Source organism: Natator depressus, chromosome 6 (assembly GCF_965152275.1).
Source record: "Natator depressus isolate rNatDep1 chromosome 6, rNatDep2.hap1, whole genome shotgun sequence".
Classification (NCBI taxonomy): domain Eukaryota; kingdom Metazoa; phylum Chordata; order Testudines; family Cheloniidae; genus Natator; species Natator depressus.
Window position 1 is genome coordinate 41,016,048 of NC_134239.1, and position 21,929 is coordinate 41,037,976.

Genomic DNA, 21,929 nt, shown 5'->3' on the forward strand with positions numbered 1-21,929 from the left:
AAAAAAAAAGGAGATAATGGTAATTCTCAAAGGAATACATGCTTTAAATTAAAAAGCCACAGTGATGCTGATGTGAACATTATACTAACACTTGTATGACACGACCCTTGAAGCTCTTTCTTCTTCCTATGCTGTGTATTTCACCCTTGAAAGAGAGGAATATTTGGTGCCCTAGCAAGACTGATACAACTAAGATTTAATTCCTGGTCCACTTTGAAAAAATCACGTAAGTTCCTGTGGTGTGGGAGCTGTGGATAAATGGAGTGATTCATTGTTTTGCTAACGACACATAAGCTAGATATGTGGAAATATACACTTTCATCTACATAAGAGCCTGATTTTTCAATAGTTCAAGGCATCCCCAAATTTTGACTGAAGTCAGTGAGAGATGTATCTTGGGAAAAATCAGGATTTAATGATGTACTGTCTGTGGATAATACTTTTCCCCCGACAAGTGCAGTAAGTATTGTTAGAGGTGGAATTTGCATAAGCTTTACTCAGTTATGCCTTCCCTGACTTATGCATATCTATTGAATTGATTGTCGGCTGCAACAGGAAGTTTATACTCTTGGTTCTGATCCTCCAAGGTACCTTCTGACTAGTGCAGAGTTCCCACAACTTCCATTGAAATGGGTGGGAGATAAGGGCACTCAGCACCTCACAGGAGGAACTTACCCCTAATAACACACTTATTAAGATCATTAAATCCCCCCAGAAGAGTGAGAGGGCATGGGAAGGAGTGACGGAACTGAAAGCCTGGTCTAGGCTTGCCTTACACATCGATATTTTGGGGTTTTTGTAAAGGCTTTGGGGCACCCTTTTTAAAGTGAAATTCCCCTTTTCAGGGTGAATATAGTGGAGAGTCATGCATTTCTGTCCTGTAATTTTCCCACTGAACCCAACCAAATGCCAGTATACTCAGCAAAAGCCCCTAAAAATACAGAAAGGCAGGTTACTTGAAGGGTTAACAATCACAAGCATGTATCACAGCTGCAGAACTTTCTATAAAACCTCTGTGGATTTCTGGCTAAAAACAAGTATCAACTGAATATCTGATTCTCTGATACATTCCCTGTGTGGGGATATATTCTACCCTTTGAGGTAGAGGTGAGGTGGATTCAGTGATAAATAGCTCTTTCTCATCTCTCATTCCTATATTCCCAAAGGTGTATCCAGATTGGAGAAGTGTGTTTGATGAACGTTATTATTCAGCACTGCGGCATTTAAATAGTTACGGTTCTCTGGTTGTTTTTCTTTGCATTTAACCTCACAGGTATGGTCATTATTTTGTAACCAGTTGTCCATAAGAGGACTTGATGTGAGTTTGCTTACGGACAAAAGGAAATATCCATTGAGAAGTGGACACTTGTCCTAACAAACCCATATTGAATATCTTTCTATGACCTGCTGTTTTTCAAACTCATTTGTGCTATTGACCTCAATGGCCTATTTAAGAAATGATAAAAACTTGACTAAAGGGATTGCAGTTCTTGCTGAGTTTCTTATTTTTCCTTAATTTTTAAAAAATTCTTAATTTTTACATTACAGAATGTCCCTTTTTTTAATTGATCACCAATCTTCACAGTCCAAATCATTAGTATTACTTTCAGTAGCATTTTCCTTGATCATTAGTTCAAGAGGAGCTCATTGGTCTCCAAATTGCATTTAAAAAGAAACCTTTTATTGCTGCTACAAATACATTCCCTTTTTAGGTTTTGCCAAGTCTAAGGCTTTGTCTACACTGCACTTCGTCGGTAAAACTTTTGTTGGTCAGGGGTGTGAAAAAAACAAACCCCGACCGACAAAAGTTTTACCGACGAAAAGTGCTGGTGTGGACAGCATTTAGTCAGTGGGAGACGCTCTCCTGCTGACAAAGCTACCCCCTCTCATTGGGGATGGACTTATTTTGTCTGTGGGAGAGCTCTCTCCTGCTAACAAAGAGCAGCTACACTGCGTACCTTACAGTGGCACAGCTGTGCTGCTATAAGGTGTGCAGTGTAGACATAGCCTAAGTAAAGAGGGCACATCTCTCTCTGCGTGCACTGCGGTGGTATTTGAGATTAGTTAATGTGCTCTCCCTAGAGATCTTCACATTTGAACAAAAGGAAGCTAGCTGGGCGTTCTCAGAAGTGGGTCCTCAACTGTGGAATTCCCTTGCCCTGTTCATCTGACACAATCCAAATTTGTTAAGCTTCAGGGCACAGTGTAAGTTGATCTGTTTATTCAGGCATTTGCCTGGAGGACAGAGTGGGGTGCGATGAGATATGTTTAATACCTGGCTGTGAGACAAGGAGCCTCTTTTGTTTCCCTTTTACAGTATTGAATATCGTATCATTTGGATGTGTTAATGTGCCCAGAGAGAGAGTGATGGGTGCATTAAAAATAAATAAAAAACATTCATTAAAATAACTCTCACTCAAAGTTTGTGCCTTGATACTGGTCTCCTAGTCCTGGACAATATTTCTGGGTTCTTTAGAGGAAGGCAAATGAACCACACAACACCTAGCCACATGTGCATTGCCCTACATGGGTCCGTCGGATGCTTGTGAGGGAATTCCTTCAGTGAAAGAATGAGAAGATTTTAGTAAAGGCATGTGCTTAAGTCCCCAAAGAAGTATGTCACTGTAGAGGAAAGCAAGATGTTAAAATGAAGGTGTGCTAAAGGAGGAAGAAAGCCAGATATCTTCTAAATAAATGTTGAGTGTTATATTTAACTCAGATCAAGCCTTGTTTCTCGCTCTCTCACTCCTTTCCTCCCACCCCTAAAATCAACATTTACAGCAAATTCTGTAATCTAGCCAGGTAACTTTTTTCATATTAGTACATGAGTCTGTTCTGAACCTGCATATGATACAATCCATCTTGTTCATGCTACAATAGTTAGAGACAAATTAAGTGAGTTAATATTCCAACTGTTTTATTCCGCTTGTATTTTTTGTATGTGGCAAAGTTACCTCATGGTGAGTGAACTGTGAGTGTATTTAATTTTGTGGGCTAACCAAGACAATTTAACCAACATCCAAATTATAGGTAAATCAGTAAGTCTTACTCTAACAAATGCCATAATCCTGTTCCTTGCAGAATCATATGGAAGAACACCGAGTCAAGCAAAATGCATTAGATTAAGAAAGAATTACACTGGCTTTACAGGGCTATTACTGGTGGACAGGAATAGCATCCATTTTGGCTTTTTTAACCTGCACCTTATTTCCTTGGTGCTGAACTTAACTTTTTTTCAATATATTTTGTGTGCCTCTCTGTGTGGCCATGCTGTTGGATCCACTGCCACGCAGATCAACCAGCCATTGCTCAAAATGCAGTAGGGCACAGCTATATGTATCCACCATGGTTAAGGGAGAGGGGAAGATTCCTTCTTGCCACACAACCCTCCCCGCAATGAGTCCAACTACTTAGGCTGGGCTGCTGGTAGGAGAGAAGGACATTTTGCCCTTAACCTACAATGTCAATATTGTCAAAGGTTTTAATTCACATTTGTAACTACGAGCCTTGAATAAAGAATGGCATTTAGATTTAGTAAATATGACAAAGAAATGCTCATAGGCCATGGTGTTGACCATGTGCTTTAAAGATCTGGATAAGATTAGAAAGACAGGCACGTACTTAGGAAGAATGTAGCATATTAATAACATTAAGTATCTTTATTTTGTAAAGCATCTTGCGATGTGGTGTTTTTTGTTTGTGGGGTTTTTTTTTTAGTACAGACTTGTTTAAGCTAGAGATTTCCGCCATTGCGTGATGGCCATTGGTTTAACTGCACTACAAGAGCAAATCCCTACTGAAGAGAGACAAAACCACTGTAACCTTTAATTTGCTCTGATGCAGCTTACTCTTGCTTGAAATCAGGGTGCAATGCACTGGGGCAAATCACAGCTTCCAGCCACTTTGCCTGTCTGCACTAGGGTTTTGCACGGTGTAGCTGTACCAGTGGCTGGCCACTGATGGCTGAAATCCCCAGTGTAGCAATGTTTTCTCCTCTAATTTACATATCTAATTGACAACTTATTAACAGTTCATTAGGAGCACTGAAACCTATGTGACAAAAAAAAATAAACTCAGTAGACTTGCAGGGACTTAGGCTATAATTGTGAATTACAATAAACACTCAACGAGATGCAAATTTCTGGTTAGTAAACCAGACTGTTTAGTAAGATAGGTAAGCAAATTTACACTTTTGGTTAGACTCACATATAAAATGTAAATCAATTGGGGATTTTATTAATCTGTTGAGAGAGTAGGTTTGTCACATAAGTGAGCTCTTTAATTCCCCTGGACAAGATAGTGATCTAGTTAGAAAACCAAATTTCTTTCAGTGGGAGTACTCATGTGAATACGTACTACTCAATGTGAGTAAGTGTTGCTGAATCAGGCCTTCAGTTTGGGTTTGAGGATGTGGGGCCTGGGTCCAAACAAATGCTTATTCTGTTTTGCATCATCCTGTTCTCTCAGTAGCTTAATAAGATGCTGATCCCCCAATCGGCAGCACGTGGCCCAACGGGTGACCAAAGTTAATGCAGTTTTTCACTGGTGCAGGTGTGCACCTTTTCACTGATCGTCATGCAGTCAGCTGAAGGATTGGAACTCAATATTGTATGTGGTTTGAAGGTTTCAAGGGGAACCTACTCACTGATCTCAAGTTGCCTCATTAATGTGTTATCTATTGGGGACTGAAAAAGGCAATTATAAATAATACTTAGAAATCTTATTATAAATAATGATCATTGAAAGGAAAGCAAATCTTAAATATGTATATTTTAATGTCTTTAAGTCTTTTTTAAAACATATTTGAATCTCCATAATTCAGCCTCAGAAGAATCCAATAGTGTATGGAGCATCGTGTCTGCAGGTTTATGAAGTGTGGAATGTCCAGCCACTGAAAAACTCAGAACAGAATGAATGTTCCTCCCTGCTCTGTCATCAGTTTGGTTTTGCTTTTTGCTCAGCAACCCCCGTCATCCTCTCTCCTCTTAGGCCTGGTCTACACTGGGGGAGGGGGCGAGATCTAAGATACGCAACTTCAGCTACGAGAATATCTTAGATAGACTTAGAATCACTTACTTCACATCCTCGCGGCGCGGGATCGATGGCCACCGCTCCCCTGTCGACTCTGCTTCCGCCTCTCGCCATGGTGGAGTTCCGGAGTCGATGGCAGAGGGATCGGGGATCGATCACTATCCGCCAATCCGGCGGATAGTGTAGATGTGGCCTTAGTGTGCATCCTCATTAGGAAAACAGGTGGATTTTTACCATGTGTTAGCTAACTCATGGAAAAATCTTCGTGTGGATAAGGCAGTTACCGTTTTAATGTGTTAGTTACCATGTGTTAACTAACATGGAGGGAAAAAAACCTCTTTGCCTCTTTGGGACAGGTGTAGGTGCAAAGTGCTTTGTCTTTCTCTCCTGTTCAGCTTTCCTACAAAGGCCTCTGGGCAGCTGAATAACAAAGGGAGTGATCAGTGCAGTAGCTGAGACAAAAATGCCTTTGTGTTTTCCACTGAAGAATAGTAATAGAAAATGCTTCACATCGGAGATTTAGATTTAAAAGTTAGTGGAAGTTTAATATAGAATGTTGATGCGTGTTTAGGTGCTTGCATACATTTCTTCAGATATTAGCATATCTCTCTGTGAAACATTTGAGCTCTTGCTCTATGTTTAAAAACTTTTTTTCTGATTTCTAATTAGCTATTCCATGGAGCAGTTTCAGGATTTTGAATATCTGGGGTTCAATCTGTCTTTTCACACAGTTGTCAAGGGATGTTACTGTATGTGATAGGTCCTGTGTGTTAAAATGCGTTGAGGGAAAATTTTCTTTAGCCAAAGTATTCTGAGTCCAACGGTCGTCACAACGTTCCTGATGGATTGAAGTTAATTGTCTGTGATGCTGTTGGGGTTAGAACTGGACTCTGCAGCTTCTGATCAAATGCTCTTCCATTGAGCGAGCTAAGGGAGCAGCATTTCTTGCTACCAGGAATATGTTATGTCACTTTCTATTTCTAAATAGCATAAACAGTCCAAACAGTTTGAGATTTATAAATGTATTTTCCCCACATCTAGATGGATATTTTTAAAAAGGTATGTGTAGTGAGGCGGGGTGGCCTCCCAAGGACCCGGAGTGGAGGACCCCCACACTGAGCCCTGGTGGGTGGAACTAGGGACTAGTTGCACCCTCCCCCAGGAAGTGGGTGGGAGGAGCAGGAAGTATAAAAGGTGGCCCAGAAAGCTTAGTAGGGAGGCAACCACCGGAGAGACCAGATGCCTCCTGTGGCCTTCTGAGCTAGGAAGCGGCGGAGGGTGCCAACGGAGCAGAGGACTGGCCTGGGCCACTGGGGCCGCTAGCTGATTGATACCTGGAGGAAGCCCAGACCGCTGTCAGACCTGACCCCAAAGGGAGAGGACGACTTGGCCCAGACCACCAATGGACCAGATCCCCAAGGACTTGCTCGCAGTCCTGGAAGCTGCCGTCAACCTCAACCCCTCCTCACAGCAACAGGTACACCAAGAAGGAGAGTGTGGAAGTGGCCCAGGGGTAGCAGACCCCTGTCTGGCCGCAACGTTGACAAAGGGTGAGTCAGCGTGTTGCGGCGTGGATCTCTGCTGACACAGTGACAAAGTGCTTTGTCACTCTCAGGGCCCTGGGCCGGGACGCAGTGGAGCAGATGGGCCTGCGTCCCCCCTGCCACCGCAATCCGGGGGGTGGCAGTCTCCCTTTCCTCAGACCAGAAGCATGAGCCTCAGACTCTTTGCTGCCCTGCCTTGATCCAGGGCCTGGGCTAATTGACTCTTTGTTTGCCGCTCAGTCTGAACACAGGCCTGGGCCCCAGCTGTGAGCGCAGACTGCTTTGTTTCCCCACGGTGGCCGACGTATCAGTAACATAGTGAGGCGGGGTGGCTTCCCGAGGACCCAGAGTAGGAGGACGCCCACACTGAGCCACTACAGTATGTTAAGAGCAGCAGGCGATTCTTAGATAAAGTACATGTCCTTGGCCATAGAGACGGAAGCCCTGCAGAGCTCAATAGTAATTGCATTTTTTGTGACTTATAACCTGTCCATGGGAACTTGTTAGACGTCTAGGATTTGAATGTTTTGCTACAGGCTCACAGCTTTGTCCTGTCCTTCAGCTTGTTCAGCTCTTCTGATAAACCATGTCTTGTCATTCAGAAGAAGATTATATAAACGAAGATGTTAAATTTCTACTACAGCCTTGTAAACTTCAGATTTAAAGGTCAACTTAAAGGAGATGTCATTCCTGCTTCTTTTTGATGTAGCACTTTTGGGGTGATCTTAATTGGTGGGTTGAGCAGGGAGGCTGTTGATGATGGTACTTAGCAGTTCGCAGCTGCTGGGAACTCAGTGTAATACATTACTGAGTAAATACTTGGTCATAAATTATCTTTTAATACTACTAGATCTTACTCTAAAAAATTATTCATGAAATAAACAGTTCAATTTAGCTTGATGCTATAATCTATTACAGTGTTATCATACCCATTAGGGCTTAAAGATACTGCTTGACACCAAGAAATTATGGCTTTGAGTGAATTATGGAAGAGAAGCAGAGAAACAGAATACTTCTGGGTCTGTGGCAAAATTGCTTTCCATGGACTGAACTAAGGAAGTTGAAAATCTTGTTGTTATGAAGTTGACTTCATTTCCAGAGATTGGATTGGGCTGCTGCTTTTTACTGTATATTTCTAAAGTACTTGAAAAAAATGTTTTTTTTTTCTTTTTGGTTTTTATATCATGTTTATCTCAGTGATACCTAAACCCTGAAGTTTGAATTTTGTCTGGTAAGGTCTTAAGGTTAGGTTTTTCAAGTGGCTGACCATGACTTTGAAGCCCTGTGGAATCATGCTTTGGGGGAAATTGCCTTGAAAGGTTGTTTTTACCCTCTTTACTGACTGCCATCTGCTCCAAGGACTATTTCCTTTTTCATCTTACACACAGCAAGCTTGGTCCTTGTTCCTTGGGGCGCTGGGAGGAAGAGTTTCCAGCAGCAGTTGCCATAGGGACTTTCCATGACCCTTGGGCATTCTGGAGAGCGAGAGAAGCAAAATGAAGGCTGACAAAGGACATTGCCAGGCAGAATTGTGCTTAGTGAACTCTCCCCAGTGCAGGTCAGAATCTCTCTCAGTTCTGGACTGAACTTCAGAGCTGCAGAAGAAGCTGGTTGAGTGTGTGTAAGCAGACATGGAAACTTCATGCAGTCCCCTCCCCCCAAAACTCTTTCAGCAGCAAGGTGTATGATAGGAAGAAACCGGAAGCTAAGTCTCTGGGCCATACTTGAAGGCCTGGCTCCAATAGTCGCGTGTTAGGTAATAGATCTGTTCTTCCAGATTCATACCAGAAATACTGACAGCGAAACTTCTTTTATAAAGCCTTTTACTCTTGACTCTCCAATTTGGCTGAATGTTCCAATGTGAAAGCAGAAAATGCCAGAATTCGCAGGAATTGTAGCCTAGGGTAACTCCTCCATTGCTGATTGGTTGGGAGGAATTTACAGAACCTTATTTTACAGGTAGGAGAAATTTCTGTTTTGCTGCAACAAAGAAAGAGGATTCTCACTTCAAAGAAACTTGTGAGCCTGTTCCGCTGTTACTTAGAATTTGATGCTTATGTGAAAACATCAAGCTTAAATTGGCCTTCTTAAATTCCCAAGCAGTTCAAAATGAATACACTGTTCTCCATTATTTTGTTTTGTGTTGCTGGGTGCTGTTAAATAGCTGTCACATTTCCTCCCCACAGATGGCTACATTTTGGTGATGGATCCTCACTTCCTCTTGTCTTCCTGAACTTCCCAAGTGCAATATGTTGTGGTCACATTCTCCTCCCGCTTGATATAATGGCTTCACATCAATCTGTACATCTCCAAATCTCATTCAAAACATCCATCGTGATTTTCAAAGTTCTGTGCCGGTGGCACCTCTAACCTAATTCCCATCTGCTCCTTCATCTGCTTACTTCACTCCTCTGAGTGGGCAGAGGCTACTCTTTCCTTTCTGTGGCCCCATGTCTCTGGAATTCTTCCCTTTCCATATTGCCCCCTGCTCCTGCAACAGGATCCACTGCTGTTCTCTCATTTTTTAATTCACATCTTAAAAGCTTATTTTTTTCTTGTTTATGATTGGCTCTTAGGGCTGGCCTACACTGAAAACTTACATTGGCATAGCTACATCTCTCAGGGGTGTGAAAAATTCACACACCCGAGAGATTTCGCTATGCCGATCTAATCCCTGGTGTAGGTAGTGCTAGGTTGATGGAAGAATTCTTCGGTTGACCTAGCTACCACCTCTCGGGGAGGTGGATTAACTATGGCAATGGGAGAACCCTTCCCATCGCTGTAGTGAGTGTCTGCACTGAAGTTAAGTGCTGACATACCCTCACTCTGCAGCATTTTTTGATATTGTGTTTGAAAGACTTATATACAACTACATTGTATTGTGTATCTTACTACAGTTAAACTTGGTATTTGGTGTTCTAACATATGGGACGGGTATTTCAGGAGTATGTTTTACCCTGGAGGAGGAGGAGAAGAACCGATGCAATTTTACTGTTTCCTCGAGGATGACGGATCACTACTCTTTGTTCTGTTGTTGTACAACACCTAGCACAGTGGGGATCCTGGTCTGAGATTGGGGCTCCTGTCATAAATAATAGATAATATTCTCCACCACACAGGACAGCCATATTACAATCATAGCTCAATTACCAGTAGATATGTTTTTTTATAATTATTGTGAAAGCCCACAGGAGAAAATTCTGGTTCTTACCTGTCTGAAACTATGATTGTATTCCAGCTATCTCCTTAACTTACACGGACAACACATGGAAGTCCAAAAGGGAAGTATCACAATGATCCTGAAATACAAATAATGGTCTCACACATGTGGAAGAATGCATAGAATATCAGTACCACAAGAACTTAAAAACCACGAATATTGCACTTCAGAGAACTAATCAAATTGATTTTAATATGTTCATATTCTTTGTGATAAAAATGTCAAAGTTCAATATTTTTTAAAGCAGAGAGAGAATGTGAGGGTCAGGCAGGGAGGCAAGATTTCACTGTGACAGGCAATTTGAAATACAGTGGTGTAGGCTGATTTTTGTGTGTGTGTACATACTTCTATGCACAAAGGTAAGTTAACATTTAAAATTGCACGATGATTAATAAATGAAATTTAAAAAGAAAATGTTTAAAATAGCAAACTTGCTACATTGCATTTGAATTAATAACATAATAAAAATAGAGGCAGTGGCAGCTAAGTATGGGGTCTCATAACAAAAATGGGAATTCTGTGAGTCATGTATTCGATCAAAACCAGACTGGGACTAACCAGATGTGTGCATATCATCATGGATCAGTTTGCTAATGTTATTTCCCTTTCTCCATTTTTGTATGTTTTTTCTTCTTATATGGCAAGGCCCTCTGGATAGGGACTGTCTCTTTCTGTGGTTGTACATCTAGTACAACAGGGCGCTTGATCCTGAGTGGGCCATTTGGAAGTTACTAATAAAATTCGTCGGGAACTTCTCAACCAAACAGTTTTTTTATCAGAAAATGCTGAGAGTCTCCCCCTTTCCCACCCTATAGCCCAATGGTTAGGACACTCACCTAGGATGTGGGAGACCCCGGTTCAAGTCCCTACTCTAATGAATATTTCATTATTTATACAAAGTGGAACAGCTCCAACAGGAGAGATTGACAGAGACCACCCCAAAATAGCTATTGTGCTTAGGGCACTCACCTGGGATGTGGGAGAATGGTAGAGCAGGGATTTGAACCTGGGTCTCCTACATTCTACCTGAGTGTCGTAACCCACAAGAATTTAGGCATTCTGGTCTCTCTTTGTTTTCTAATGAAAAACTTTGGGAGGAAGCCAAGACCTTTCAATGTGGAACAGGACAATTTTTGAAATCTTGAAAGTTTCTCAGGCATTCCTGATAGCTCTGCTTCTAACTCACTGAGTGGCCTTGGGTAAATGACTTCAACTCTGTTAGTTTCTCTGTGTGTAAAATTGGATAATACTAAATTACCTACAGCACAGGAATGTTGTAAGTAGTAGAGTGTGTTTGAAAAACACTATATAGGAACTAAGTATTATTAATACTAACACACTCACTAGTTGTTGCACAGCTATTTGTCCCCACACTCATATTCACACTCAGAGACACAGCACATAACATCATTAATTATACTCATTGTCCTTGGTGGGGATTAAACTGGCATAGTTTTAACATTAGATTGACAGTAATAGCCTGAAGTATAGATCAGAGGACGGAGCTATCATGTACAGTGTGCCTCCCTGGAGTAGAGGAGCAAGAACGAGCCTTTTAGGATTAACAGATCGCTAATGCATGGATGGAGAATGATGGGTCCCATTCTTTGTAGATGAAGGGCATCTTAGACCTAGATGTGTTCTGATCAGTTACAGAGTAAGACAAGGCAATATCCTATTGTTATGCTGCAGGAATTTTTATGCTAGTTCCATATTATGCACCATGAATCTTAACAATAACAAGTGTGTCATTTTTCTCTGTACAGTTCCCTTATCTGGTTTCTGGAGGTAATGATGCAATTATCTGAGTCATTCATTACATTTCTCACCAGCCTTTATCAGTAATAAATATTGAAAAGGGTTATATATTTTATTGTTTCTTTTTCCTTATCCACTAGAGTTGCTTTGGGAATATTTTCCTGCTCTAGTATTTCCAGATAAGGAGCAGATATACTGTAACAGGAAGCACTATCCCAGCATAAATTTGCAGGGAACATATGATGCCAAAACATTATTCCATTTCTGTCATTGTAATTTTTCTATCTTAAATAGCCTTAGTCCAGCTACATCTACATCTCTGATTATTCAGATTGGTACAGAAGTCATTCCTCTTGTAAGTATTTTTTTCACAGTTTTGTATCATTGAGTGTTTACCTTAAAAACCTTCTAATTAGTCCCTAGGTAATTAGATAGATTATTTCACAATATTCCTTTTACATCTCCATATTTAGTAGGGATACAGCAATTCAAACATTGCATTATTTAGTTAACTAAGACAATTGGAAAGTTTTACGGGAGACTGCTGTATATAATTTATCTTGTATGCATTAGAGATCTGAACTAAATTCTTAGCTTTCTATTAGTATAAAGTCTCCATTAATACTTCAAATGATAATGGCTAGCTTTGGAAGCAGTACTTAATGCCCTCATTTTCAGATAGTCATTTTCATCGGAAGAGAAGTATGAGCCTTATTAAAACAACCTGAGTTTCTGATATCCTTAAAATCAGCTTTCAGTGTCCTCACCCTGAAGGAGGTTCATTATAATTGACTACAGAAACTCTGCATAGTATTTACAGTTCCATATATGACATGGCTCACAAAGGAAATAATCCTATTTTATTCTAATATTTTTCACTGAAAGGGAACATATCATGGAGAGGCAGCCAGTTTAAAGAATGAGAGACAGACGCAAAAATATTTTAATCTTATTAGGTTTTTTTCCTATATATATTTGTTTCATATGCACTAACGATATGCGTTTCATGGAAGGGTGGCAAGAAGAGATAAATTGAGGAAAAAAGAAAGAGGGAGATTAAAGGAAGGGAAACACTACATATGAAAAACAGAATTAGTAAGTAGTGCTCCCCCCACCAAATGCTCTCATTTTTGTCCTTCCTGTTTTGTAACTGCGTATGATTTTCTCATATGAGATTGCTTCTGTTAAGGATTTGGCCAATTTCTTACTGTTGGCATTACTTCAGCTTCCAGTATTGGAGTATCATTAAGTTGGCTAGTATTAGCCCCATGATACATGTGGATTTTTTCCCTTCTTTTGATGCCTTTCTCATTTAAAAAAGAGAGAGATTCCTACATCAGAATAGCACAGAGGAAGGTGCAATTTGAGGATACGCAGCATAGCAGAAAGAGAAGCGTCAAGCAATATGAGGAGGACTGGAGATAATCTGGTCAGGAGCATTTTCTCGGAAGTGGCAGTAAACCTTTATTTATTAAGCAATAAAAATATGGCCAATAAAAAAAATTTCTGCCAGCGAAAATCTAGGATGACCCTGATTTTATACTGATATCCTAATCCTGTTTCTTTTTTTAGTTTTACAGATTTCAGCAGTGATCTTTGTTTCTTGTGGAGAGCAGGTTTAGTTAATTGGCTTCGAGAGCTGGTCACTGCTCCAAAACAGAATTCTGCCCTCTGACTAATGCAGAAGATATAGAGAGGGCCATCATCTGAGAAGCTAGGCAGGAGACATTTGCAACATATATGTCTTGATTATAACTTGTCCCATGTGACTTAGTCATTGTCAGCAGCCTGGGAATCATAAAAGGCACATATAAGATGAATCAGAAAGCTATTTTTTTTAATAATAATAGAGATTTCATTCTGTGATGTCTTATATGTTACTAGCACAATTATTTTAAAATAATTAAAAGACTACCAGGAAGAAATACAGTCTGTTCTAGGCATATTTTCTCAATATTTTTATTCTTATGAATATAGTTTTGGTTTTCAAACAGTTTTCCAGTAACTTTATTATAAGACCTACTACTACAATGGACATTAACCACACCCCTACATGTTTCTTGCTCTACTTAAAATTACTTGACTCTCAGGTATAATGCTGTTTCAAAGAATACTATTATTAAAAGTTCATTCTCCGTTCCATTTTTAATCTCTGATTCAGGTTCTCAGCTGTTGTAGACAGGAATAGCTCCATTGAGTCAATGGTGCAGTGCTGATTTAGCACTAGGTAAGGATTTGGTCCCATATTTTTGGAGGTCAAGGAAGTCAGAGTTGCACTATGGGATGAATTTGCCCCATTTTATCCAAACAGCCACAGAGCAAATATAATGCCAATGGAAGAATACTATGCCCTTCTGTTTCAGAACCATAATGGTGTCAAAGAGAAATCTGTTACAGTTTTATAACCTTGGTATTGTGGTCAGAGAACCCTTGCAATTGTAATGTTGACAATGGGTAAGTTAAGGACTAAGCAGTGCTTGAATGGAGAATACCATTATCTTTGTTGCCTGCACCAACCTCTGTCTTCATACAGTATTGTAGCTTTTGTTGGCCTCAAACCTCATTCAACTGTCTGGACCTGGATCTCTTTCAGGCTAGACTGTGTCTGAATCCAGACCAAACACAGAAGATTTGCAATGAGTTGTAATGCTACTTATTTCTGTTCCTCCCCTATAATTCCTAATCATTAAGAACTTCAAAGAGAAAAATCACTTGTTCCCAAAGGTGATTGAAACTTGTAATTTTTGTTTGCTTGATGTGAAGTTATATAATCCTTCAGCACATCACATGATTGTCCTATGGCATTAAGGTATTTGTACTCATGAAAACTGGACCATTTGTAATAACTGCATTTTTTCATTGAGTGTCTTTTAATAGCAGAAAGGGATTTTCTCATGATTAAAAAGGAAAATGGGTGGCAAAATAAGGAAGAAATTCTTGTTACATAAGATGATCCTCTGGAAACCTAATTGCTTAAAAAGACCAAACAGGAGGTAAGTGTTCTAGATGTTTACAGGTTGAACATTCCATAAGTATCTTTTAAATAAGAACGTTTGCACTCTTGAGGTAGCTAATTGCTGAAGCATCACAGCCATTTGTGCTGCCTCATTTTCCCATGGGATTGACACTCACAACAGGATAATTCTTACCTTGATAAGAGTGTCACAGTAGGGACTCAGTGTAATTTGCTGATATATCAAAAATAGCATTACAGTACCTATATTTGCACTTGTAATATTTCACAAGCAATAATTGTTAAAATTGTACTTTTTTTTAAACCCAGTCATTTTCCCCCCCTTTTATGGAACACCAATGAGGCAGACTGACTTGATGGGTTTTTTAAAAAACGTATTCAATGTGTAATGGATTTATTAACCAAACCCTTCACCCAAAGTTAAAAAATGCATTGTAATTAATTATGTTTTACTCTTGGTGCGTTCTCCAAGTTGTATGCACCACTAGTGCAAATTGGTTGTCTTTGGTGGAGTTACACAAGGAATACATTTGGTTCTCTGTTCCTATCACACACACTGTAAGAAACAAAGAAAAACATTTGACTTTCTAACCTGTTTCACTTTATACAATTATAGAATGTGGGTAGTATGTCAGTGAAAAAATTTTCTTGCATAAAGGTAACTACAAAATTTCTGTAAATTATGCAAACTACGTAGTGAAACTCATTGTCTGCAGCTCTTCAGATTATCTGAAGACATAACTGCTGATGCATTCCAGGGATGATATAAAATACATCAGAGAAAAAGAGATCATCAGCTGGTGTAAATCGGTGTAGCTCCATTGATTTAAATTGAGCTCTGCTGATTTTACACTTGCTGACAAGTGTTCATTTGGGTTATAAGGAACAAAGGAGGTAAGTCTGTCTGTCTGCTACTTTTCTACAGATTGAAGAAAGCCTTTGCATCGCCACCTTTTAAAATGCATAGTAATGCATGTGAACACCTTTTAATTTGTTTCTATCAAAGGGTTCTGTTTGCAAAAGAAACAAATTTTGCCCAAGCAGGAAATACCCAAGAAGGATATGGAAACATTATTATTTGTATGATGTTTATATGAACCCTACTACTTGAACATAAGAACGGCCAGACTGGGTCAGACCAAAGGTTCATCAAGCCCAGTATCCTGTCCTCTGACAGTGGCCAATGGCAGGTGTCCCAAAGGGAATGACCAGACAGGTTATCATCAGTGATCCATGCCCTGTCACCCAATCCCAGCTTCTGGCAAACAGAGACTAGGGACACCATTCCTGCCCATCCTGGCTAATAGCCATTGATGGACCTGTCTTCCATGAATCTATCTAGCTCCCTTTTGAACCCTGTTATAGTATTGGCCTTCACAACAGCCTCTGGCAAGGAGTTCCAGAGGTTGACAGTGTGTTGCATGAAAAAATACTTTCTTGTGTTTTAAACCTGCTACCTATTAATTTAATTTGGTGGCCCCTTGTTCTTATATTATGAGACGGCATAAATAACACTTATTTACTTTCTCTATACCACTCATGATTTTATAGATCTCTATCATATCACCCCTTAGTCACCTCTTTTCCAAGCTGAAAAGTCCTAGTCTTATTAATCTCTCCTCATATGGAAGCCATTCTATACCCCTAATCATTTTTGTTGCCCTTTTCTGAAGCTTTTCCAATTCCAATATATCTTTTTTGAGATGGGGTGACCACATCTGCACGCAGTATTCAAGGTGTGGGCGTAACATGGATTTATATAGAGGAAATACGATATTTTCTGTCTTATTATCTATCCCTTTCTTGATGATTCCCAACATTCTGTTTGCTTTTTTGACTGCCGCTGCACATTGAGTGGATGATTTCAGAGAACTATCCACAATGACGCCAAGATCTCTTTTGTGAGTGGTAACAGCTAATTTAGACCCCATCATTGTACATGTGTAGTTAGGATTAGGTTTTCCAAAGTCCATTACTTTGCTTTTATCAACATGAAATTTCATCTGCCATTTTGTTGCCCAGTCACGCAGTTTTGTGAGATCCTTCTGTAGCTCTTCACAGTCTGCCTGGGACTTAACTATCTTGAGTAGTTTTGTATCATCTGCAAATGTGGCCACCTCACTGTTTACCCCTTTTTCTAGATAGTTTGTGAATATGGTAAATTGGACTGGGCCCAGTACAGATCCCTGGGGGACACCACTATTTACCTCTCTCCATTCTGAGAACGGACCATTTATTCCTACCCTTTAGCCTTAAAGAACTGGAGAATCACCTATCAAACCCAATTCTAAACAAGTACATATATACCAGATGTTTAAAACACAGGGTCATATCCTCAGCTGTTGTAACGGTAGTCAATGGAACAATATTGACTTACAGCAGCTGAGAATCTGACCCATAACGCTCAAACCAGCCAACATAAGCCTCCATGGTTCTTGGCCAATGAAAGTTTCCTGGGTTTCACAACTTGAAGATGGCTACTTTCTATTCTGAGGTGGATGTTGTCCCTTTCTAGACATTCCATTGTTTTCCCCATTCTGACCGGCCAATTTCAGACACTGGAGAATAAATAAGATGGCAGCTTGTAAACTAGGAAAACTTTTAAAAAGGAACCACTGCTTGAACATACTCTCCCTGGCTGACCATTCTCTTTTGGAGAGGAGGAAGGGAGCCATTTTGGCCCCAAAATTTATCCTCCAGCTTGCTTTTGTTTGAAAAAACAAAGCAAAGACCTAAATAAAAGGGCAGCAAAGGGGAGGAGATGGCCTCTCGACACACATGTACTCCTCCTCTGCCTTCTGCCATTTGCACTACCCAAATGGCCACAGATATTTGCTGCTGGACTGGGTCCTTTGTTTTTAAAATAAAATGAAGCCTCCTTTAAATGAAGTCTAATTGATATATTGCATTTGTCATGTTCTTATATTGGACTAAATTGCACATAAAAAGATATGGTGCACTTGAATATCATTTTCATTTTGCCATTGAACTATATTAGGGACCCTTTACACAGCCAGACAAATGCTTCCCATTACTTTATGCTCAAAGGCAACATTGAAAGTGACCTGGAACAGGCAGGAACAGACTTTTTCCTCCTAATAGGATATGAAAGTTTTATCGTATTAGGAATTTTCTGTCATGGCAAATTAGTATCAGGTCATATTAACATTCATTTTTACTAACATACAATGAAATGTGCTAACGTGACTACACTTTAGTATTGTATGGGGGGAAAGCACCAACTGATATGCTATTAATATGATGCAATATAAATATTCCAATACCTCTGTTTTATGATGGGTGGGAAGAAGTTGTCGGGTTTTGTTTGTTTTTTTAATTTTACTAGACCAAGAAGTCAGCTTTTTCCACATTTTTTAAAAAGCAACACTAATTTTTGGGTGCCCAACTTGAACATCTTGGGCCTAGTTTTTAGAAGTGCTGACTCCCCACGTTTCTGGTTGAAGTCAATAGGAGCTGCAGATGCTCAGCACTTCTGAAAAATCAATCCAAAGGTGCTCCAAGTTGGTTTTTTGGAATCTGAGGCAACCAAAGCCAGTGTCCACTTCTGAAAATTTTGGCCTAGCAGCCAAATTTTAAAAATTAATCTTCCAGTGTTGAGCCCACAGTCAGTGGTGCAAGTAGGGCAGTCTGGTCCAGTCCACCATACCAGTAAGATATTTATAGCCGGTAGTCTGTACCGGAAAGACACAGGAGGAGCGGAGCGTGGGGCCTCCTGGAAGGGCTGGGGGCATGGAAGGGCTGGGGGTGGTACAGCCATGCTGGAGGAGCTGCCAGCATGGGCTGCCCAGCAGCCCCACGTTCTGCTCCTTTCGGCACTGTGGTTCCGGAGAGCCCAGCGGTTCAGACGTCTCCTGCTCAGCGGGAGGAGGACAGAGCCCCTCCCCCCCAGGTAATGTGAGATGGATCATGGGGAGGGGACAGGGAGAGCATGGGGGCCCCAGACTGGGGACAGGGCACGGAGGAGTCACATGGGGAGGTCACGTGTCCCCCCTTCAGCTGGTGCCCCCCAGCTTTGTCCCTCCCATGAGTGCAGCGAACCGGTAAGAAATGAATTCTACTTGCACCACTGCCCGCAGTCAACTGCGTACCGAATTCTGTGGTCACAAATAATTACAGGCACAAAAGATGGCATGTAAAAGTCTAACTATATAATTCCATATACAATATTTTTGTCATCTTGAGCCTAAATATGATGAAAGCAGCTTTTGTTGCAAGATTTCAGCCTCAGCCAAAGTAGGCTTGAAAACTAAGCCTCTTCTGATCTTGGTTTCAAACAGCAACCAAAACTAGATCCTGAGATTCAAATCTGAACCATCTCTGATTCCAAAATTCCAAGGGCTTTAGATTGTATGGTTCTGTTTTGGCCCATCTCTGATATGCCTGAAAGCTTTTGTTTAAAAACAAAGGGAAAAATAGAAACTTGTTTAAAATACCCAAATATGCAATATCTTTTTTAAAATTACAAATGCAATTAGATTAAAAAAAATTGAAAATCAGTTCACCCTGTACTCGCCTGACAAATGCTGTGTGTAGGACTCGGTTTTCCTTTCAAAAGTTGATGTCAGATACCTAAAACAAGAGCACAGAGTAATTTTCCAGTCCTGCTTTTGCTATCTGTGGAGTCCTTGGGGGAAAAGCTAAGCAAAGGAAAAACAATCTTGAACCACAGGTCTTGGCAAATTATATATATATATAAATAAATTCTGGGCATATAGGTCCAAATCATTAGCCCTCAGTGAATGGATGGGCTGAATGCAGAGTAGCTCCATAGGGGGCCGTAAGAAGGTGAGGAGAAATCTTTCCTCACATAGTTGTATGTGAAACTGTTGCTGCTTAGGGAGACCTGAGGATTCAGTAGCTACTGTTGGCCTAATATGCCCATTGCAGACGATGAGGGGGAAGGATGGGAGGAAGCACAGGCAGCATATGCTCTGTCCCTGTCCCATGCTGGTCCCACTGCCTGTGTAGTGCTGCAGGGAGGTCCTGAGGAAGTGTGTGCCTAATTGTTTTGAGGGAGAAACCCCCAGCACAAAATTATACACACCCAACTTGCGTGGTGGAACCATTCTAGTTCTCCAGTCAATGAGGAAAGGGCAGGATTTTGTCCATATTGTTTATTAATTTGGGTTTTTAACCATTTTGAAAAGTGCATTGTTGTTGATCATTTATTTATCAGAATATGAACAAGAGGCTGCTCGGCAGCTCTCCAACACCACTTTCTACAAGCCATTACCCTCTGATCCCACTGAGAGTTACCAAAAGAAACTACAGCATTTGCTCAAGAAACTCCCTGAAAAAGCACAAGATCAAATCCGCACAGACACACCCCTGGAACCCCAAACTGGGATATTCTATCTACTACCCAAGATCCATAAACCTGGAAATCCTGGGCGTCCCATCATCTCAGGCATTGGCACCCTGACAGCAGGATTGTCTGGCTATGTAGACTCCGTCCTCAGGCCCTACGCTACCAGCACTCCCAGCTACCTTCGAGACACCACTCACTTCCTGAGGAAACTACAATCCTTCGGTGATCTTCCTGATAACACCATCCTGGCCACTATGGATGTAGAAGCCCTCTACACCAACATTCCACACAAAGATGGACTACAAGCCGTCAAGAACACTATCCCCGATAATGTCACGGCTAACCTGGTGGCTGAACTTTGTGACTTTGTCCTTACCCATAACTATTTTACATTTGGGGACAATGTATACCTTCAAATCAGTGGCACTGCTATGGGTACCCGCATGGCCCCACAGTATGCCAACATTTTTATGGCTGACTTAGAACAATGCTTCCTCAGCTCTCGTCCCCTAACGCCCCTACTCTACTTGCGCTATATTGATGACATCTTCATCATCTGAACCCATGGAAAAGAAGCCCTTGAGGAATACCACCATGATTTCAACAATTTCCATCCCACCATCAACCTCAGCCTGGTCCAGTCCACACAAGAGATCCACTTCCTGGACACTACAGTGCTAATAAACGATGGTCACATAAACACCACCCTATACCGGAAACCTACTGACCGCTATTCCTACCTACATGCCTCCAGCTTTCACCCTGACCACACCACATGATCCATTGTCTACAGCCAAGCTCTGCGATACAACCGCATTTGCTCCAACCCCTCAGACAGAGACAAACACCCACAGGATCTCTATCAAGCATTCTTACAACTACAATACCCACCTGCAGAAGTGAAGAAACAGATTGATAGAGCCAGAAGAGTTCCCAGAAGTCACCTACTACAGGACAGGCCTAACAAAGAAAATAACAGAACGCCACTAGCCGTCACCTTCAGCCCCCAACTAAAACCCCTCCAATGCATTATTAAGGATCTACAACCTATCCTGAAGGATGACCCAACACTCTCACAAATCTTGGGAGACAGGCCAGTCCTTGCCTACAGACAGCCCCCCAACCTGAAGCAAATACTCACCAGCAACCACATACCACACAACAGAACCACTAACCCAGGAACCTATCCTTGCAACAAAGCCCGTTGCCAACTGTGCCCACATATCTATTCAGGGGACACCATCACAGGGCCTAATAACATCAGCCACACTATCAGAGGCTCGTTCACCTGCACATCCACCAATGTGATATATGCCATCATGTGCCAGCAATGCCCCTCTGCCATGTACATTGATCAAACTGGACAGTCTCTACGTAAAAGAATAAATGGACACAAATCAGATGTCAAGAATTATAACATTCATAAACCAGTCGGAGAACACTTCAATCTCTCTGGTCACGCGATTACAGACATGAAAGTTGCGATATTACAACAAAAAAACTTCAAAACCAGACTCCAGCGAGAGACTGTTGAATTGGAATTCATTTGCAAATTGGATACAATTAACTTAGCCTTGAATAGAGACTGGGAGTGGCTAAGTCATTATGCAAGGTAATCTATTTCCCCTTGTTTTTTCCTACCCCCCACCCCCAGACGTTCTTGTTAAACCCTGGATTTGTGCTGGAAATGGCCCACCTGGATTATCATACACATTGTAAGGAGAGTGATCACTTTAGATAAGCTATTACCAGCAGGAGAGTGGGGTGGAGGGAGAGAAAACCTTTTGTAGTGGTAAACACCCATTTTTTTCATGCTTTGTGTGTATAAAAAGATCTTCTATACTTTCCACAGTATGCATCCGATGAAGTGAGCTGTAGCTCATGAAAGCTTATGCTCAAATAAATTGGTTAGTTTCTAAGGTGCCACAAGTACTCCTTTTCTTTTTGCTATTGTAGTTGTGACTAGAGGCCCCATTCATAGGTTAGGGCCCCATTGTGCTAAGCTCTGCACAAAGGTTTTACAATCTGAAATTCTTGATTTGCAACCATCAAAACCTTGGCTTTGGCCCTGAA

At 41.0% G+C, this 21,929-nt stretch overlaps 1 long non-coding RNA gene across 2 annotated transcripts in view; it reads left to right on the forward strand.

The window, feature by feature from the left end:
- The window catches only part of LOC141990012 (uncharacterized), a 99,690-nt gene extending 79,589 nt beyond the window's left edge, over nt 1-20,101 (forward strand). For both annotated transcript variants that reach the window (XR_012640047.1, XR_012640046.1), the window contains 2 exons: nt 14,434-14,546; nt 19,725-20,101. This is a non-coding gene — a long non-coding RNA (uncharacterized LOC141990012). The remainder of the gene's footprint in view (nt 1-14,433; nt 14,547-19,724) is intronic.
- Nucleotides 20,102-21,929: the final 1,828 nt, after the last annotated feature.